At 42.6% G+C, this 16,793-nt stretch overlaps 1 pseudogene; it reads left to right on the forward strand.

The window, feature by feature from the left end:
* Positions 1-376: 376 nt before the first annotated feature.
* LOC142625475 (linamarin synthase 2-like) lies at positions 377-16,320 on the forward strand (annotated as a pseudogene).
* The last annotated feature ends 473 nt before the right edge of the window (positions 16,321-16,793 follow it).

Below are 16,793 nucleotides of genomic sequence, written 5' to 3' on the forward strand. Positions count from 1 at the left end.
GTACCAATAGAGTTGGGCGTTAGCTTGCTGAACCAGATCCTTGTGGGTCCCTCCAACGTGGTGGGGAAGGCTCTGCACATGATCTCATCTGGCACCCCTTGAAGGTGCATCAAGGTCTTGAAAGACTCCAAATGATCTAAGGGGTCCTTGGATCCGTCATAGTTTTCCACCTGTGGCATACGAAACTACGGTGGAAGGGGAAATGAAGTGATGGACGCTGTGAATGGCGAATCGGTTCGATGGACTAAGTCATTGAGGTCGCTAGACACCCATCCTCTAAGGCGTTCATCATAAAGTCCATCCGTTCCTTCATTATCTGCATCTCGGCGACTATGTGAGATGGAACCGTATTGGTGACGGATGGTCGGCTCGTGTCATGTCGTTCCGGTTCGCTTGGGGCGTTGCTACCTTCCGGCCTTTCCTGGTTCCTTCTCTCAGCGCTGGTTCCTTCTTGGTCTTCCTCCTAAGTATTAAGGCTTGCGTTCTTTTGGCGCAACTGTTCTTCAAGGTCATGGTTTTGTTTGGTGAGGTGTTCCACGGCAGCGGCGAGAGTTTGAACCTGTCTCTTGAGGGCGGTCATGGGTGGTTCATCGTTAGTGGTCGCCATTGAGTAAGTGAGCACCATGCAACTCTTTGTCCAGGAAGTGGTAATATGGCTTACAAGTCGCAAGTTTCCCACAGATGGCGCCAATTCATGATGCCAAAAATCGTCAATAAGCTGCACAATACTCACGTGCTCAAATCAAGACCTGCGAAACAAAGACAAAGAAAACCCTAGGAGAGTATCGGTACGGTACTGGCTAAAGACCCTCAGAAGGTTAAGTCAGAGAACTCTTCACAACTTTAGAGTGCCAGAGCTGAGGTAAATTATGTGTACCTTGGTTTGTGAGGGTTTTGAGGATTTTATAGTAGTGTAGGGTTGACATCCGCACCTTGGTTCAGAAGATCTTTCCTTGTACCCAAAATGTTATATTTCTTTCTAGTTACAGTTCTTTATAATCCCAAAAGTTCTACAACAAAACCCTACAACTAAAACTCCTCTTCCTTTCAATGGATTGCTATATTCCATGAATGCAACTTATTTTATAAGAGGAAAAATTATCTTATAAAATTGCCTTATGGAATGCTCATTTCATAATAACATGAGGTCTTTTTTTTTTTTTTTTTATCGTTTCAATAATTAAGTAACATGGGATCTCATAAATGTGTGAGATCCATCAAATATAGGAGTGGTGTACTATTCGATAAGAGAGATATTTTCTCTTGTCAAAGAGTCGTAGTAATTTGTCCTACAGTATGGATAATAAATACTTCTCACAATTTTTTTTTTCTTTTGCAAAATAACTTCACTACTTGTTACATCAAAGTCAAGTCCGCAAAATTAGAAATAATAACATGTCTATTTTACAAAAGCAATCTCTGAATAGGAGGTGGTATTACATATATAAAAAATTTGTATCTACCCTCTCATATGAGGTGGGTCCCACCTCATTTAAGAGAGTAGATACATACATGTATGATGTATTGGATAAATGCAATACTCACACCATGTAAGAGGGTAGATACATACATGTATTAAATACATATGAGATCTAACTCCTGCGAGATACATAATAGATTTTCTTTTGTTCATGGGATAAATAATGCGTAAAATTACTTTTTTTTTCTTTATTTGCTTGAATATATATAAAGTTACCTTTAATTAATTGTTGATTGTCATTGTCGTCATATCGCATTTGGTTTAATATTTCTTGGCGAATGTGGATTATAAGGGGAAAGAAAGGTTATGCTATGATCTACTAGAGAAATCAAAGAAAAGCAAGACGTAGCCGTAAAATATAGTAATTGCAAGAAAATTTTATATGAGAAATCTAGTTTTGGTCTAATTAATGAGAGTAAGGAATTGTGTGTGTGTGTGTATATATATACACGGTTATGAAACTCTGTATAGCCAATCGCTGATCAATAAATTGAATCCTTTCATAAGCATTATTAACTAAATTAAGACGATTCTCCAAAAAGAAAGGAAAAAAAAAACTAATTAAGATAAAATCTATCCACATCATAATGAAACCTAAGATCATATTTTGTTTTATCAAAGTTTAAGGAATGGGAGAGGGATACTTTGTTGTGTAGACCTGTAGCTTATAAATCAGAATAATTTCTTAAGGGATCACAATTCCTAAATTTCCTAGCCATCATTTATATTATGAGAATGGGAATTGTAATTTCTAACTTTGTTTTGTGATAATAATTTTATTCTTTTCTACTACAATAATGAGTAGTAATGATCTTATGTCCTAAAAAAATGTTTACGAAGTTAAATTCTCGTTGACAAGATACAAGAAAAATGTTTAATATACTGAAAAATTACATATGGGACATGCAATTTTCATATCAAGATGATTTCGATTTGTAAAAGTTGAAATATTAACAATCACTCTAACAATATTTTCTAAAAGCATATAATCTAGAGTCAAAGATAGAGCCAAGATTTAGGTTTTGGAGAGCCAAAACGTGAAAAAAAAAAAAAAAAAAATCAAGAATGAAAAAAAAAAAAATGAAATTTATGACTAGGTATCCTACTATCCTATAAAAAAATAAAATAAAACTAGCACTCATTCAATATTAGAAAAATGCAAATTAGAAAGTAGATGTAAGTGCACAATTGCACCTGGACCCAAGAATAGTTATGGGCTCAGACCCAATGAGCCTTAAACAATAAGAATTTGTAGAGTGTGGGCTTGAAACCCAGGTTAGAAGTGTATGAGGATGAAATGACAAACTAAAGATTCCAAGTACTTAGAGACAAAAAGGAGTAATGTAAATAGACCTCCTCGGACGTAAGCCGAAAGCTGTTCTTATATTATATCTCTCTCTTTTTCCTTCTTCTTTTTAGGTTACAAAAAGTTCCATCCTGTTTCTGTTCCCGGTCCCTCCTTAAATACTCCTCTTTTTAATACTTTATCCACGTGTTGCCCCCCCAATTCCTCCCTTAGCCTAGATATTTCTTTTCTTAGTGCCTTTGAACAGTAACTAGAAGTTTCCTTTCCTTTTTTTATGTGTCTCTTCCTCATTAATGCGGCCAGGGTGGTAGGTGCAGGGTCTTTAATGTGGAGGTAGCAGCCTTTACCTTTGATATTCTTCCAACATCGGCGCTTCTAGGACATTCAAGGGTTCTCTCCCTTTAACCGTTGGTCTTGACCGTATCATTCCCTAATCTTTACCATGAAGTCTCAGGTTCTTTGATGTCAGTCCGAGGGGAAAACCATCCTCGGCTAGATCCTAGGATCCTCGGCGTATAGGCCGACCCATAGCACCAACAATCTCTAACCCCAGGGTCAGGTCGGCCTTCTTTAACAAGGCCCAAAAGGCCCACATTCCCACCGGGATCCTTTTGCCCCACACAATAGCCCCTCAAAACTCTAATTTTCGACATCCGAGGAGAAAAATAGGGTTTTGATCCGATGAGAACCTGCTCTACACACTTTATAAGTGACGACACGTGTGGAAATCGTTTCGCGTCCCAGAAGATGACACTTGGCGGTTTCATTTTCGAAAACGCGCGCATTTATTACTGTAAGTTACTCTTTGTCTCCCACGCTCAACGGTGAGATGGGCATCCAACGGTTCTCCTCACTCCACAAAATTTTAGGCGGGACAGACATAATTTTCGAGGCCGCCTTTTCGCACGTCGTGACGCTTCGGGAACCTGCGCCTTCATTTAAGTCATCAGGGATCAATCCCATCAAAACAACAACAATCATTCTTCACCAGCAGAAAAACGTGGAAACCCGTACCTTCAACCTTGTAAGTTCTTGCTCTCTCTCTAGTCTTGACCTTTTCTCCTCGGATACAGTCCTCGGCTACCAATACAATTACTCTCCCTTTTAAAGTTTAGTCTATCGTCTCTCTGTAATGGGAAGATTCAAGTGTCTAGTTGATACCGCCGCTGGGATGGAAGGCTTTAGAGCCAAATACCATATTCCCAGCGACGTAGGGTTAGAATACTGCCCGGCAACAGCCGTGGCTGGTTCTAGGAAAGAGGGAGAGGTTATCATTCCTATGATAGCCTTCATAGAGGGTGGGATGACCCTACCAATGAAACCCGTAATGAGGGAGTATCTTCGCAACCACCGGTTGTGCCCCGACCAATGCCTTCCAAATGTTTTTAGAGTTTTAGGTAGTGTAGATGCTCTAAACGAGCAGATGAGTTTAAACCTCACATGGCACGATGTCGTGTTCCTATATGAGTCCCACAAACTCTCTAAGGTAGGCTATTATATGAAATCTCGGTCTAGCACCGTTAGGCTAATCTCCTGTCCGCCCAAATCAAACAAAGGCATGAAGGACGACTACCCGATCGTGTCCGGGAGCGGCACGACGGCCTCCACGCCCGGTTCGGTGGGGGGATCCAGGTGCGACACCATAGGATTAATCTCCCCACAACACAACTTCTCCTAACACACACACGAAATGCGTATTTGTATTTACTTAAATTCGTTAAATATTTGTGTGAATCGACCAGGTTTGTTTGTTTGATGTCTTTTTTGCGGATAAGCAACACGTGCGTCCTCGTCTAAGTCACCGTAACGTTGCCGATCTAAACCGAGTACTTCGCTCCGAGGTATTCGTTAGTGCGGACCTACAACTCCGGGCTGCTCATCTCATTCTAGGATACACCCCCTTTCCAAAGACTTTCGGGAGATAGAGGACGCCATTATTGCCGGCGACCGAAGACGGAAGAGGATAAACGTAGCTCGGCCCCATTTTTTGGACGACCGTGACCTCCGGACGCTCCCGACACTATTTTGTACAACCGGCCGATAGCGGCAGTCCCCTCGCCATACACTCACAAACAAGCTGTCGTTCCGGAAGAGGAGGTGTCTTCTTCACACACTCTTGACGACGAGATAGACCAATTCCATCTTGAAGACACCGAGAGACCTCGCGGAAACCAGTTCGTGGTACTTTCCGACGAGGAGGAAGAAGCCACCGAGGCCTGCGGAATCACGGGGTTTGTAGTTGCCCTTCCCGAGGACGAATCCGTGGAAGGCATGGGACGAATGGAGGGTCTTCTCACTAATAGGGCTGCCAAAGTTGCGAGAAGAAGAAAACAAGGACGTCCCAAGTTCCCCGGCCCTTACCTCCTCCTCCTCCTCTAGGCGAGCCAAAACTACCAGCCGAGGATCCCAAGAAGAAGAGGAAGGGAGATAATGAGGGGACGATTACTAAAGACCCCAAGAAACCACGCCAACAACTCCCACCGGCCCAGCGGAAGCCGGACAAAGGCAAGGGTAGAGCCCGTTCGACCGAACTTGGGGAAATCGGGGATGAGGCCGTAGTGCACCGAGCACCGGCCACTTGGTCCCCCGATCTAAGGCCGGACGGCGCTCCTATCTCCTGTCGGTCCGGTATAAGGGCGGTTCAACAAGGCCACGCCCACCACCTGGCCGAGGTCCTAGAACGCCCTCTTCGCTGCCCAAGGACATGGAGACCTTGGAAAAGATGGGCCAACCACAACTATTCCTCTCTCTAGAAAGAGACTTAGCACCGGTAAGTGTTTCTCCTTTTAACAATATTTATAAGTAAATTAGTTTTTGTTATTCCTAACTCCATCATGCTTTTTTACGGGCTATTCAGGAGGTCTTTGTAGCTGAAAAGTTTATTGAAGACGCTCGGAAAGTAGCCGGGCTGAGCTCGAAATTAGGGTGGAGACCGAGAAGTCCTTGGGTACGGCCCTTGCCGAGAACGAAAAGCCGACCTCGGAGGTAGCAGAGCCGAGGAGAGAGAAGAATGGGGTCGAGTCAAACTTGAAGACAATGAAGACCCGGATAGAAGGACGGCGCAAGCTCCTTCATGCAAGAGATGAAGAGCTCTCCCAAGCTCAAAGGGAGTGCTCGGATGCGAAGAAGCGATTGGCGCCGATGAAAGAAGAAGCCGGTTCCTTCCAACTCTCTCTTCAAGCTGCGAAGCGAGCAAGTTTTGATGAAGGGGTAGCCACTACCGAGGAGCGGTGACAGAGGAGTTCGCGGCTTTATGCCGCGAATACTGTCAAAAAGTATGGGGGGAAGCTTTAAACGTAGCAGGAGTTCCCCAGTCTTCGGATTTGAGGAAGTCCGAGAACGTTTGGCTTCCCCTAGAAATACAGGAGATTGAAGAGGCTCCTGCTGCTACTCCTACCCCTGAGACAACTCTTCCTGTCCTACCTCCGATGGTCCCACAGCAAATTCCTGATCCTACAGAACCTTCTGGTTCCAATAAAGAAAAGGAAGGTGGGGTGGATGCAGAAAGGGACTTGAACCAGATAGTGGAACCCAACGTCCTTCCACCAAAGACAGCGGATAAAGGAAAGCAGGTTATGACTCCTTTTGAGCTGGAGTTGAGAAAGACCGAGGGCACTAGTACCTCTCAGCAAGATCCTCCTCCAACAGCTTAGGACTTAGTTTAGGGCTTCTCTTTTTCCATTTTTTTTTGTTTTTGAATTATATATTGTAATGTATATTCACCTTGATTAATGAAGAACAATTTCGTTTGCTTTTCACTTGGATTGTGTCTGCTTTTTCTTTATTCTTTATGTACTTATTACAAAAGTTTTCCCATTAAGTCATATCAGAAGTTTCTCAGAGCATAAAAATCTAACTCCAAGGATTGCATAGTCATAACTTTCACATAATCATGCGTACATTATTAAAGATTTAATACAAGGTGACATGGTTAATTCCTTTGAATAATACCTCGATTAAAAAAGGAAAGAGGACTTCATATAACAATTAAGCCCTTATAATGCATAACACTGTTTTTAGTAGGATGTAAGATCCGAGTTAATAAACAGTAAGGTATTAACATCCAGGCATAATCAGAAGTTAAGTTTAATCAAAGTCATAGTCCGAAGATAAATCTTAAGCAATCTTTCGTTTAATTCTTCAAAATTGTAACTGTAAATGGTAAGACATCAATTTCCTCAAGGTTTGTGGTCCGAGGACTACACTTAACCAAGTTTCTGTTTGATTCTCAAAAATTGTAACTTCAAATGTTAATTTTCCCAAAGTAGGAGGTCCGAAGACCCGGCATAACTAAGGTTCTGTTTAACAAATGACAAGACATCAATTTCCGCAAGGTTTGTGGTCCGAGGACTACACTTAACCAAGTTTCTGTTTGATTCTCAAAAATTGTAACTTCAAATGTTAATTTTCCCAAAGTAGGAGGTCCGAAGACCCGGCATAACTAAGGTTCTGTTTAACAAATGACAAGACATCAATTTCCACAAGGTTTGTGGTCCGAGGACTACACCTAACCAAGTTTCTGTTTGATTCTCAAAAATTGTAACTTCAAATGTTAATTTTCCCAAAGTAGGAGGTCCGAAGACCCGGCATAACTAAGGTTCTGTTTAACAAATGACAAGACATCAATTTCCACAAGGTTTGTGGTCCGAGGACTACACTTAACCAAGTTTCTGTTTGATTCTCAAAAATTGTAACTTCAAATGTTAATTTTCCCAAAGTAGGAGGTCCGAAGACCCGGCATAACTAAGGTTCTGTTTAACAAATGACAAGACATCAATTTCCACAAGGTTTGTGGTCCGAGGACTACACTTAACCAAGTTTCTGTTTGATTCTCAAAAATTGTAACTTCAAATGTTAATTTTCCCAAAGTAGGAGGTCCGAAGACCCGGCATAACTAAGGTTCTGTTTAACAAATGACAAGACATCAATTTCCACAAGGTTTGTGGTCCGAGGACTACACTTAACCAAGTTTCTGTTTGATTCTTAATAATTGTAACTCCAAATATAAGAGCTAGCCATAACTTTAAAATATTAATTGACAAAAGCTTATTTGATTAATAATAATACCTTCTAAGGTTATTTACATTCCATGGACGTGGTACAACTCGTTCATCTAGGTCAGCTAGCCTATACGACCCTATGCCTGCTATTGAAACAATGCGATAGGGGCCTTCCAGTTAGGTCCTAGTTTACCCCATGCCGGGTTCTTAGAAGTGCCTACAACTTTCCTTAATACAAGATCACCGGGTGCAAGTGGCCTTAGCTTCACGTGGGCATCATATCCTCGTTTTAGCTTTTGCTGATAATAAGCCAATTGGACCATAGCTGCCTCACGCCGTTCCTCAAGTAAATCAAGATCTTTCTCCAAAAGTCCCTGGTTATTATCGGGGCTAAAAGAAATTTTCTTTATTGTAGGAATACCAGATTCTAGTGGTATCAACGCCTCGGCTCCATAAGTAATAGAAAATGGTGTCTCTCCGGTGGACTGCGTGGTGTGGTCCGATATGTCCACGAGAACATGAGGGAGCTCTTCTACCCATCTGCCTTTCGCATCATCCAACCTCTTCTTGAGCCCATTGACTATGACTTTGTTAACGGCCTCGGCCTGCCCATTCCCTCGAGGATAAGGCGGGGTAGAATATCTATTTATGATACCCATGTCACCACAATATTGCCTAAAGGCGTTGCTGTCAAATTGAACGCCGTTGTCTGAGACAAGAGTGTGCGGTATACCAAATCTAGTAACAATGTTTTTCCATATAAATTTCTTGGAATCAACATCTCGGATATTGGCTAATGGCTCGGCTTCAACCCATTTAGTGAAATAGTACGTTCCCACGAGCAACCATCTTTTGTTGCCGGCGGCTCTCGGAAATGGCCCGACAATGTCCAGGCCCCATTGTGCGAAAGGCCAAGGGCTAGACAGAGGGTTAAGAACCCCTCCAGGGTTGGTGGATATTAGGAGCGAACCTCGACATTGATCACACTTTCGGCATAGTCCTGAGCCTCCCTCTGCATATTGGGCCACCAATAACCCTGAGTAAGGGCTCTATGAGCTAAGGACCTTCCCCCAGTGTGACTCCCACAAATTCCTTCATGCAATTCCTCCAGTAATGATTCTGTTGATTCAGGGTGTACACACAACAAATACGGTCCCGAAAAGGATCGTTTGTATAGCTTCTGGTCCTCGGACAACCGAAACGCGGCGCCTTTCGACGTACCTTTTCTCGCTTCAACTTTGTCTTAGGGAAGGATGTCATTTTTGAGAAAAGATATGATCGAATCCATCCAACTAGGACCAGGCCTTATTAGATGGACGCGAGGTGCGTTAGCAGCTATAAGAGAAGGTTCTACCAAATCCTCAACGAGAATAACCCTTGGTAGACCTTGAGCCGAGTATGTTGCCAACGTAGCCAAAGAATCTGCATGAGTATTTCCACTCCTAGAGACATGAACTAAGGCAAAGGAGTCGAATTCGGCTGCCGACGCTTGACTGGGCCAAATATTCCTGCATTCTGGAATCTCTAGCCTCCATGGTCCCCATGACTTGGCCGACCACTAATTGAGAGTCCGAGAACACATGGGTGTCCTTGCCCCCCATCTTATGTACCATTCGCATGCCTACCAAGATCGCTTCATACTCGGCCTCATTATTAGTAGCCGAGAAAGCCAATCTCAAAGATTTTTCAAAGACAATTCCTTCGGGGGACATTAGAACAAGTCCAACGCCGGACCCTTTATGATTAGCAGCCCCAGCCACATAAACAATCCACGCCGACGCCGATACGGCTGTCATCACACCAACCCATTTTTCACCCATGTGCGCTACCTTTGAAGTTTCTTCTAACAATGGCTCGGCAAACTCGCCACCAAATCAGCGAGGACCTGACCTTTCACCGAGGTGCGAGGCTTGTACTTAACATCAAAGGCTCCCAAAATGGTTCCCCATTTTGCCACTCTGCCAGAATAATCAGCACTACGCAACACAGCCTTGAGCGGCAACTGGGTCAAAACAACCACAGTATGAGATTGGAAATAATGAGGAAGTTTGCGCGTGGCGTGGACTACAGCCAGAAGTGCTTTTTCCAAGGGCAAATAGCGCACCTCGGCTTCATTCAAGGACTTACTAACATAGTAGATCGGCCTCTGCACTCCATCTTCATTCCTTATAAGGACTAGACTCACCGCATGAATAGCCACGGTAAGATAAGCGAATAAAACCTCGTCCACCTCAGGGCGAGATAAAATGGGTGGCCGAGATAGATATTGCTTAAGCTGTTGGAAAGCTGACTCACAATCCTCGGTCCACTGAAACCCTTTCCACTTGTTCAACAACTGAAAGAAAGGACGGCACCGGTCGGTGACCGAGAAATAAATACGTTCAACGCAGAATTCATTGCTGTCTATGTGTGAATCTCCTTTGGGTTCCGAGGCGGCTGCAAATTTTGAATAGCCCTAACCTGCACTGGGTTCACCTCTATGCCCCTATGAGTGATCATATATCCTAAGAACTTTCCAGATCCCACTCCAAAAGAACACTTGGAGGCGTTAAGGCGCAACTTATACTTCCTCAGCATTTGGAAGGTGTCGGCCAAATCTGTGATGTGCGAAGGTACCGTCTTACTCTTTACCACCATGTCATCCACGTATACTTCTATGGTTTTCCCCGATTCCGTTCAAACATTCGGGTCATCATTTTTTGATAAGTAGCCCCAGCATTTTTTAACCCAAATGGCATGACTTTATAATGATAGTTCCCCGTTGGAGTAATGAAAGCAGTCTTTTCCTGATCCTCTAATGCCAAGGGGATTTGGTGGTAACCTTGAAAGGCGTCCAGGAAACTCATCCGAGGATGTCCGACAGTAGCATCTACCAGTTGATCAATCCGTGGCATTGGGAATGAATCTTTAGGACAGGCCTTGTTCAGATCAGTAAAGTCTACACATACTCTCCACTTGCCGTTCTTCTTCTTAACGACAACAGTATGAGCCAACCATTCAGGGTAGAAAACTTCTTTGATAGCCCCCGCCCTTTTGAGTTTAAGAACCTCTTCCTTCACAGCCTCAGAATGTTCTCGGGAAGATCGCCGAGGTGGCTGCCTCCTCGGAACAATGGCCGGATTGACGTTTAGATGATGACAAATAAAGTTCGGATCCACACCTGGAGCCTCATAGGGGTCCCATGCAAAGACATCTAGATTATCCTTCAGAAATTTCAACAACTCCATCTTTTCTTGGTGTGGCAATCGTATGCCAACTTGAAAGAACCTCTCTGGATCGTCGGTTATTACAAACTTCTCTAACTCCTCGCAAACAGCCTCATCTTCTGTCATCGCTCCAGGTGCCTCCGGAGCTGTTAATTGCTATGACTCCTGGATGGGCAAGGTTGATAACTCGACTTCTGACTGACGAAGTACTGCAGCGAAGATGCATTGCCTGGCCACTACCTGACTGCCGAGGATTTCCTCAACATGTTCCCCCGAGGGGAATTTAACCTTAACGTGCAAGGTAGAGGAAACGGCTCCCAGGGCGTGCAGCCATGGCCTGGCGAGGATGGCTGTATATGGAGAGTACGCGTCAACCACAATGAAATCTACTTCAACCGTTTCTGTGCCGGATTGAACGGGTAAACGGATCTGTCCTTTTGGCACAACGGCTCTCCCTTCAAAGCTAATAAGAGGTGAGTCATAAGGAGTTAAATCTTCCAACTCCAACCTTAACCCCTTAAATAGATCAGGGTACATGATATCTGCACCGCTGCCCTGATCTATCATTACCCTCTTCACGTCATAATTACCTATTCTGAGGGTAACCACAAGAGCATCGTCATGGGGCTGGATAGTCCCTACTTTATCCTCCTCGGAGAAACCCAAGACAGGTAAAGTGCTCTTTAATCTCTTCGGCCTGCTACCCACATCCTCGGCCTGCGAATGGGAAACCGCCATAACCCTAGTAGGACCTGAGCCTGTCCTACCAGGTGCAGCGAAGATAACATTAATCGTCCCCAATGCTGGCCGAGATGAACTATTCCGCTGGTTGTTTGAACCAACTTGACTGACTTGCCCAGTGGCCGACACAAGTGCCGCTTTAACTTTCCCTCACCGACGAGCCGCTCTAGATGGTTCCACGGTTCGACGGTTCTCGGTAGTGTGGCCCACATCCCGATGGTACCGACGAAAAGGTTTTGATTTCTTCTCGCGGGGTCACCTGCCATTTTACCGGGCCACTGAAGAAGGGCTCTTTACGAACTTTTTCTAATAGCCGATGCACCGGTTCTCGGAACACGCATTTACAGCCTGGGGTGCTGCCGAGCCGGATTGTCCGAAGTAATCCCTCCTCGGCTTGTTGTTGTGATATCTGTCCGACCTGAAATCCCTTCTCTCCTGCGGGATAACCTTCTCCTTTCCTTTTCCCTGTTGCTGGTCTTCCTCTACCCTTTTATATTCATCAATACGATCCATAAGACGACGTACGCTGCGGACGGGCTTTTTCGTCAAAGACTTTCTTAGGTCGTGATCAGTAGGGAGGCCTACCTTAAAGGTATTTAGCGCCACCTCATCAAAGTCGCCGTCTATTTCATTAAACATCTCCCAATATCTGTCGGAGTATGCTTTCAGTGTCTCCCCTTCCTTCATGACCATGGATAGCAATGAGTCCAGTGGCCGAGGGACTCTGCTACAAGTAATGAACCGAGAAGCAAACGCCCTAGTTAGTTCCCCAAACGAGCCTACAGACCCCGACTTGAGACCGTTGAACCATCTCATAGCCACAGGTCCCAAGCTGGAGGGGAAGACTTTACACATCAAAGTCTCGTTATGAGAGTGCACTGCCATCCTTTGGTTGAAGTGACTCACGTGCTCCACCGGATCAGTCCGGCCATTATAGATGGTAAACGTGGGCTGGGTGAACCTCCTGGGGAGCCTCCCCCTCTCAATCCTTCGTGAAAACGGAGATTTAGAGAGTTGGTGCAACGCCCTACTCATGGTATCGTTGCCTAAACCCCTAGGACGAAGCTTCTTACGTCTGCGGATTGGCTGGTCGTTCTCCTCACCAGAGGATGTTGCACTGGGTGGGGGAATATGACCTTGAACCGTAGCCATGTCCCCCATCCTTCTCTGAGGAAGAACTAGATGAGGACGGGGAAACCTTACGTTTAGCACGGCGTAACTTCCTCTTCAAACGATTGATTTCCTTCTGCATGGATTTAGAGCCCTCATCGTGGGTAGTGCTACCCCCTCCATGAGTATGGCTAGCCCCTGGATATTCTGTATGGACGCTTCCCTCACGATCCCTACGTTGTTCAAGACGTTCGAAATGATCTTCAGGTTGTGACCCTTGTGACTCTGCATGATGAGAGCCTAAGCCTGCCATAATATCCCTACTACTTCTAGACTAGATTCCCACAGACGGCGCCAATTGTAAGTGCACAATTGCACCTGGACCCAAGAATAGTTATGGGCTCAGACCCAATGAGCCTTAAACAATAAGAATTTGTAGAGTGTGGGCTTGAAACCCAGGTTAGAAGTGTATGAGGATGAAATGACAAACTAAAGATTCCAAGTACTTAGAGACAAAAAGGAGTAATGTAAATAGACCTCCTCGGACGTAAGCCGAAAGCTGTTCTTATATTATATCTCTCTCTTTTTCCTTCTTCTTTTTAGGTTACAAAAAGTTCCATCCCGTTTGTTCCCGGTCCCTCCTTAAATACTCCTCTTTTTAATACTTTATCCACGTGTTGCCCCCAATTCCTCCCTTAGCCTAGATATTTCTTTTCTTAGTGCCTTTGAACGGTAACTAGAAGTTTCCCTTCCTTGTTTAAGTGTCACTTCCTCATTAATGCGGCCAGGGTGGTAGGTGCAGGGTCTTTAATGTGGAGGTAGCAGCCTTTACCTTTGATATTCTTCCAACATCGGCGCTTCTAGGACATTCAAGGGTTCTCTCCCTTTAACCGTTGGTCTTGACCGTATCATTCCCTAATCTTTACCATGAAGTCTCAGGTTCTTTGATGTCAGTCCGAGGGGAAAACCATCCTCGGCTGGATCCTAGGATCCTCGGCGTATAGGCCGACCCATAGCACCAACAATCTCTAACCCCAGGGTCAGGTCGGCCTTCTTTAACAAGGCCCAAAAGGCCCACATTCCCACCAGGATCCTTTTGCCCCACACAGTAGACATAAAATAATTGTTTCAGAAGACATTTTAAATCAATCATTTGTCTTATTAAAATTAGTTTTTTTTTTAAATCCTAAAAAAAATCTTCTTCTCAAAAAAAAATCCTAAAAAAAAAATCTATAGTTGTTTATATATACTAAATTCAGAATAATTTTCCTTTTGAAGTACAAAATCAAATAGTAATTTAGATTATGAAACTTAGTTTTGACAATATTTATTATTGAAAATGCTTTTTTTTTTTTTTTTTTTTTTTTTTTTTTGTAGTTGTGATAAAAAAGAGAGTAATTATAAGTACAATCACTCTACAAACAAGTTAGTAAGTAAATGATATTTTAATTCTTAAAAACCGTTTGATATAATTCAAAATGAAATCATAAAAAAAATATTTACAAACCTTATAATTTTCAATCGGTCAAGAAAGAGAATCTTCTTTACAAATACTAAAAGATGAAAAACGATTTTTAAAAATGTTTTACGTTAAATTTTTTTTAAAATTTTTTATTTAGAGGATGGCCACACATTAGACTATAACATTTTTTTAAAACTTATTTGGACTAATTTATTTTATAAGATGAAAAGTGTGATACCTAAATTGTGCGTATTTGATTAGATTTGATTGTTTAAGCGTGAGTTGTATAGGCATGCGCTGAGTTCCACATTAGGTGTATACTAGGTGGATCTTAGGTTCATAAGTGATTACGAAGATTCCTAATCGTAACTTGAATAGTCCTTTTGGCCGGGTGTAAACAAATAAGTGACTAGTTCTCTTTTCAGGTTAGTACAAATTATATATATAAGAACAAACATGGTATATAACACCATGTGTGTGTTGTGTGGGCGTGTACAGTGTCCCACATTAGATATTTACTAGGTGGATTTTAGGTTTATAAGTGAATATGTGTGTGTTGTGTAGGTATGTACAGAGTCCCATATTAGATATTTACAAGGTGGATTTTAGGTTTATAAGTGATTATGAGAAGTGCCAATTGCAACTTAACTAGTCATTTTGGGGAGGATGATGACAAATTTTAAATATGCATTATTAACAAAAATTAAAATATTGAAATGGGGAGGATCGTTTGGCGTTGGGCTAGGGGTTGGCCTCCCTTGGTCCAAGCGTGGATTTGTCCTTGTCTAGAGTAATGCTATAAACTACATTTTTCAATATTACTTAAACAACATTTTTAATATTGCTGAATAGAGAAGTGATTATTGATTTTCATATAGACTTACTATTGACACCATTTTATTATTAATCGTTAACAACTTATTGCATCAACAATTTATGAGAAAAGTTTTGATTCTAGACTTATTGTTTTATATTTCTTTTGTTACAGATGAAAGCTTCAAAGATGATGGAACACTTGACAAACCAATAAATTGGATCCCGGGAATGAAAAACATCCGGCTCAAGGACCTCCCTACCTCTATTAGAACCATTGACATTAGTGAAACACTGTTTGATTTTGTGGGATGAGAAGCACAAAATTGCTTAAATTCTTCGGCGATCATCTTCAACACATTCGAGGTGTTTGAACATGAAGTCCTAGAAGTACTTTTAGCCAAATTCCCTCTCATGTTTACAACATAGGCCCACTTCACTTACTTAGTCGTCATGTACCTGAGAGCCATTTCATGTCTCAAGGTTCAAGCTTATGGAAAGAAGACTCCAAATGTCTCCAATGGCTTGATAAAAGGGAACCGAACTTTGTTGTGTATGTAAATTTTGGAAGCATAACTGTGATGTTAGACCAACACTTGAAAGAGTTTGCATGGGGTCTTGCGAATAGCAAGCACACATTTTTGTGGATACTTAGGCCTGATGTGGTAATGGGAGATTCAACAATCTTGCCTGAATAATTTTTTGAGGAGACTAAGGATAGGGGATTGCTAACAAGTTGGTGCCCCCAAGATAAAGTGTTAGCACACCCATCCATAGGGGTTTTCCTAACACATTGTGGTTGGAATTCTACATTAGAAAGTGTATCTGCTGGCGTGCCTATTATTTATTGGCCTTTCTTTGCCGAGCAACAGACAAATTGTCGGTATGCTTGTACCACTTGGGAGATTGGTGTGGAGGTTAACGATGTTAAATGTCATGAGATTGAAGCACTTGTTAAGGAAATGATGGAAGGGGAAAAGGGACATGCCATGAGGCAAAAAGCTAGGGAATGGAAGAAGAAAGCAATGGAAGCAACTGATTTTGAAGGATCATCATACAAGAACTTTGAAAGATTAATTAAGGAGGCTCTCCTCGTTGGTGAGTGAAGAGTCAAACTGTCTTGTAAGAAAGCTATAATCTTATGTTTACATCTATAATAATACCATCAGATCATATTTCTCCGTTGGTGTGGTAGAACAGAACATGGGTTCAGCCTATTAATTTTTAGGGATAATTACACTTTACCCACCTGTGGTTTGCCTCTATTTCGATTTGCCTACCCGTGGTTTCATTTTTGACACTTTGCCCACCTGAGGTTTCCTCCGTTTATGCTCTGTAACCCACCTCTAATTTTTTCGTTACTCTAACAAGTTTCGTCAAAAAATAAAAAAGAAATTAGATCAAACACACCTCTCCATGCACTCTCACTTGAATCAAACAAGAAATACACCCAGAAAACTAAAACAAATCAAATCAAGCAATACCATCCAAGTTGCTCACCAAACTAAGATCCTAGATCCAAGGAAGTAAATCTCAAACTGCATTATAGCATCTAGGATTTTTGTTTTGATCTATAATCTGGGTATTCAAATTTTTCCCAAGAAGATCAAGATTTTCTTTCCAAATAAAGACTAAAAAATGAAAAATCAAAACAAAAATCCAAATGAAGCCAAGC

Source organism: Castanea sativa, chromosome 2, assembly GCF_040712315.1.
Source record: "Castanea sativa cultivar Marrone di Chiusa Pesio chromosome 2, ASM4071231v1".
Lineage (NCBI taxonomy): Eukaryota > Viridiplantae > Streptophyta > Magnoliopsida > Fagales > Fagaceae > Castanea > Castanea sativa.